The sequence below is a fragment of the Juglans microcarpa x Juglans regia genome, chromosome 8D, assembly GCF_004785595.1.
Source record: "Juglans microcarpa x Juglans regia isolate MS1-56 chromosome 8D, Jm3101_v1.0, whole genome shotgun sequence".
Taxonomy (NCBI): Eukaryota; Viridiplantae; Streptophyta; class Magnoliopsida; order Fagales; family Juglandaceae; genus Juglans; species Juglans microcarpa x Juglans regia.
Window position 1 is genome coordinate 20336138 of NC_054608.1, and position 6000 is coordinate 20342137.

The window sequence follows — 6000 nt, forward strand, 5'->3', positions numbered from 1 at the left end:
CAAAACAATATTTGCTTTAAAATCCCTTCTGTTTTGGTCAGAAACATGTCTGACAAAGTGATTTTAGGCATACCATTTATTTCTGTTTTATATCATTTTTTGATTGAAAAAGATGGTATTACTACCGACCATTTTGGTCTAAAGGTCAAATTCAAATTTGCATCTCGTCAAGAGATTGATCAAGATAAAGGTTTGAAATCTTTGCTCTTTGCAAAAGAAAAACGTCTGAATTTCCTTCAACAAGAAATCAGATACAAAAAGATTTCTGAACAATTATCTTCGCCAATTTTAATTTCAAAAATTGATGATTTTAACAAGCGTCTTGTATTTGATGTTTTAAACAAAGATCAGATTCCTTGGTTATGATATTTCTAAAGAGAAAATCAGGCCCACCCAAAGAGCCATTGATTTTGCCGACAAATTCTCTGATATTATTCTTAACAAAAATCAATTGCAGAGGTTCTTAGGATCTCTCAATTGTATTGCTGATTTCTACAAGGATATGAGAAAACAATGTCGTCCTTTGTTCGAACGACTTCGTTCCCATCCTCCTCATTGGACAGAAATACATACAAACATAGTGAGGAAAATCAAAGCACATGTTAAGACCCTTCCGTGCCTTGGTATTCCCACTTCTGATTCTTTTAAAATTGTTGAAACAGATGCCTCAAACATTGGTTATGGTAGCATTCTGAAACAATCTGTTTCACCAGGTTCTCCTGAACAAATTGTTCGCTTCCATTCTGGATCCTGGAATCCTGCACAAGAAAAATATAGTACTATTAAAAAAGAAATTTTATCTATAGTACTATGTATTTTTAAATTTCAATCTGATTTGTTAAACAAAAAGTTTTTACTTTGAATTGATTGCATGAGTTCTAAATTTGTTTTAGAACAAGATGTTGAAAACATTGCATCAAAACATATTTTTGCGCGATGGCAAGGTATTTTAAGTGTTTTTGATTTCGATATTGAATACATCAAAGGCACTAATAATTCTATCCCTGATTTTCTTACCAGAGAGTTCTTGCAGACACCCAACCATGAGCGTGAGCAAGAAGAAAGGAAAAGAAAAACAGAGAGCGAACCCCCCACCTCCAATACCCAGTATAAAACTCATCAAGAATGAGTCTGGATCCACCATTGCTCATCAACAGCACTGGATATTACCAATAGGTTCACACCTTTTGGTAAAATTGTGCAACCGGCGACCTTCGCGTCTACGGTTTCCACAGCTTTTGATCCATATGCGAAAGCAGTGGCATCAAAAATTCCTGCTTTAATTACTCCTCAGTTTTTCCTCCCAAAAGGAAAATCTGAATATCTGAAGAAGCCGTTTATAACCCATCTATTTCACATAGAACCTAACCGTTCTAACCTAACAGATCCGTTTAAAATAGCATCTTTTTATTTTCCCCCCAATTTCCACTGGATAACTGAAGATTCATCCAAAAATCTCTAGTATTATTCCAGTATTTTGATTCTCACTAACTCTATTGTCATAAAACCCATTTATGATAAGATTGATTCCACCAAACTAATTTACCACAGTGCTTACATTCTTCGAGTTATTACAGAAGCCGAACGGGGAACAAACCCATGGACTCCCAAAAGACTCTCAGACTCTGCACTGAGCTATAATTATTTTGATTACATAACTGTCTGGAGACGTTTTATGTTTTTCCAGGTACCTGATATGAGTCATTCTTGGTTCATCAATTTTGATACAAGATTCAAAGTGAACTTTCCCTTATTGGTTTCTCCAATGGTGGGACCAATTTGGATTAATTCCAGACAATCTTCCTGAGCAGCTCGCCAGAGTTTTTACATTTTACCAACAAGTTGCTGGTACAAAATTAAACCGGCATTCAGTCATGTTTCCTTATGAGCTCCATTTTTGCAAGAACTACAAACTACCGTGGATCTTCAAATGGACTTATGAGAAAAATGCTAATATAATTGACCGAGCCTACTTCACAAAGTGGTGGGATAGGTTTGGATATACTGAAAAAGTAATCAACCAGATGATTAAAGATTTCCCTCAAGTCGCCTCTTATTTGCAAGACAAGAAGGAATTTTCAGCAATCAAATCTGGTACCTGTTCTTGAATACCCTTTAATGATTCAGGCTCCTAGTTCACCAATTGCTTCAGCAAGAGGAAAAGTCACCAGCTCATCCTCAAAGAAATCTTCTAAGTCTGCCAAAGATAATATCCTCAACAGACTTGGCAAAAAAGATTTAATAAAATTGCTTGAGCAACAACTGTCTAAGTCCACGAGCGATAATTCTGAAGACAATGAGAATTTAGAAGCATCCTCAGAGGCTTCATACAGTAACTTATTTGGTCATGATTCAGAAGGCATTTCAAAGCTGGAAGATGATTGACTACTACTTGAGTTCAAAGAAGACTAACCAAAGTCTACTTTGAGATAATTGTCGTCTAGTATCCAAATCAGCCGCCTCAAAAGACAGCTGGAAGACAACCAAACGACCGAATACTATTTTGTCATCTTATGCCCAAAGCAGCCGCCCTAGAGAGAGTTGGAAGACATAAGAATGACACCAACTGTGCCCGTGCCTAAACAGTTCCTACTGTTCATTCACGGATTGATTTACTGTTTTACTTTAATGATTGTAAACAGGAACTCCTTATGTTATAAAAGGAGAACCTTACCTTGAGCTAAGGCAGAACTCACATTCGAGATAAACACTTCTGATCCTCTCTCCATAATCTTGAGTCTCCTTATATACCCTGATTTCTGTAAGTGTAAATCTGCACTACCTTGCACCTGTAATTACTTTAAGCTTGTTAATTTCAATAAAGCTTATATGTTTATTACAACTAATTTTGCATACTCATACATGCATATGGCTGGTTTAACTGCCTATTTATTTTGCGCTTGCATAATTTAATTATTGTGCAATTTATTCTGATTCTTCCATTCCCTTCATTCTCTTCTTCTTCAGTCAGCTTCGACTTTTCCTTCTTTCTGCATATATATATATATATATATATATATATATATATATATATATATAAATTACATAAAGGATGTTCACGCTGGCAAGGCCAATGGCCAACAATTGAATGGTACAACAATGATGCTTGGATAGTTCTTCAAAAGAAAAAAAATGATGCTTGGATAGAAGCACTATCGGACGCTTATCCATAGATAAGATAATACATAAAATATAAATAAAGATAAAGACACCGAGATTTAAGTGGTTTGATATAAAGACTTTCGTCCATGGATCTTAAGAGGTGAAATCTACTATACTTGATAATTTTACAGTCTCTCATAACCTCACTTTGCTTTCAATACAAAGAAAAAAAATATGGTGAAGGATAGGTTGAAGAAAGTGTTGTTTCTATAAAAATTTGGAGAGAGAGAGAGAGTAAGAAGAGAGTGTCTATGTCTGTAGAAGTCTCTTCCTTTTATAATGTCTTCTTTCTTCCCTTTGGGTTATCCATTTTGCTTTATGTTTTATCCCACATCTTTAGTTGTATCCTACTTGTTTATGTCACTTTCATTTATTCACATGTCAGTCAATCACTTTTGGTTTTATCTATTTACAAGTTAGTTTGTCTTCAACTTCCTTACTTGGCTTGGGCCCTTCTTACTAATGAGCTAGGCCATTGTACATTTTATACTCAATAGGTACCCCACAATTCTTAAGGTCGGCTTGTCTAGCAAGAAGATAAAAATCTTCAACATAAAAGTCAATCATGATCAAAGAAAGAATGCGAATTTGCACTTGATTTTCCGTTGTTACGTGATGTAATAAAGGTCTTTTGGGGTTGGCCTCGAGCATACTAGTAAAATACGTTCTAAGAACCTCTAAGAATGGACCTTGAGGAAGTTTATCCTATGAGAGCACTTAACTAGTGGTTGGCGAAGAGTGTCATGAATAAAAAATGCATAACTTGTTGGCAAGAAATATAGAAAATGTGTATACCCATAATTGGTAATCATTTTGTTTTCGTTTGTGCCATGTTTTTTTCTCAATTGATAATGATGGATTTCTAGCCCTCTAAAGTGATTTCAAGGAAGAGTTGTTGTTTTAGTGTTGTTGTAAACCTACAATAAGTAGATAGGGAACCCGTCGACTCCTGAATCCATTTTAGACAGTTGTTGACTCATTCCTGAATGTAACCTGCATGTAGTGGTTATGGAGCCCGGATTCTTGTTCCCGTAAATACCAAACATCATACAATTGTGGAGCGTTAAGGCTCATTTTGTTGATGGAGATGCTGGAAGTTGGACTTAGAACTGAGTGTTGGACTTGAGGGTTGCCCTGTGATATGCTCCTTTTTTGTAAGAGGCAAGGGGCCTGAGTGTTAGACCTTGCACCACCTACCTTCCTTTGCAAGGTTGGGGTATCGAAGATAGGACTTTAAGTTATCCCAATACACCGTTTGTTAAGGGGTGTGCGATTGGGGCCCCGAGTGTTAGACTTTCAGATCTCTCGCTCCATATGTTTTCCTTCGCAGGGGAGAGGGACCTGAGTGAGAACTTGTAATACCTAGTAGATTAATTATTAGCTTAATAAATATAATTATGAAATAAATACCAATTGACTGACATGATTAAAATCTAAATCTACTTAAATATTATTTTGAAACTAATAAATAATAATATATTCAGTTACTCTACAAACTTTAATTGATGGAATTTTGTATTTTGTATTTTATTTTATATACATATATAAAACATCAAGTTTGACCTTAGGCTCGGGAAGTGCTCATGAATGCCAAGCATACTGGCCCAAAAGTACCGAGCATACTTGCTTGAAAATGCCAAGTAAACTGCTTGGAAACGTCGAGCATACTTGCTCAGAAATGCTAAGCATACTTGCTGAAATATGAAATTATTAGTGACACATAAATTGATGCTATGTGTATATGTGGAACAAGGGAGCATGTAAGGAAAGAGAGAGTTTGGAGAGAATAACAAAAAAAAAATGGGTGACGAAAATGTTGCCAGCCTAAACCAGACTCACTAGAGTAATAGTGGAAAAGCCTTGCTAATTGAATGTACATATACTTCAACATGGCTGTGTTTGAATATTCAATTGAGTTGAGTTGAGTTGAGATGATGAAACATTGTTAGAATATTATTTTTTAATATTATTATTATTTTAGAATTTTAAAAAATTGAATTGTTTACTATATTTTATATTGAAATTTGAAAAAATTGTAATGATAAGTTGAGATAAGTTAAGATGGGTTTAAGAACCAAACCAAGCCTGACTCCTTGTGCTATAAATATGAGGGGGACCAGTGATAACTTACAGGTTGTAAAAAGTAAAAAGGGAAAAGCGAGAGAGAATAAAAGGTGGAAACGAAAAGGAATGAAAATAAAAAATTTATGCGCCAATAAGAGTAGGCGAGGACAAGAGAGAGAAAAAAAAAGAGGGAAAGGAAAAGGGACTAGTAAAAGTGCAATATACTCTGGCAACGTTAAAATTTATTTATCAATATAAGTAGGAAATATGCCAATCCTATGAACAATCTTGTAGGTTATTTATTCATTTATTTGTTATTACGAAAATGCTAAACACAACCGTGCCTTATCCCCGTTGCGGCCTCGGCGCCTACGTGGCATTAATACTAAACGACGCCGTATGTATTAATTGGAATTTGGTTTGATTCTCTTCTTCCCCCTGCATTTCATCCCTCTCTTCTTCCCCCCTTAATCCTTTCCCCCGCACACGCAGGAACCCTAATCTACCCTACCCTTCCCCCGCATCCCATCCCTCTTTTCTTCCCCCACCCCTTCCCCCGCACCCCTCTATTTCGCACTAACCCTAACCCTAATCTACCCTTCCCCCGCATCCCATCCCTCTCTTCTTCCCCCACGCACAAACCCTAACCCCTTCCCTCGCATCCCTTCCGTTTCACACGAACCCTAACCCTAATCTACCCTTCCCCCGCATCCCATCCCTCTATTCTTCCCCCACGCATGAACCCTAACCCCTTCCCCTGCATCCCTCTGTTTC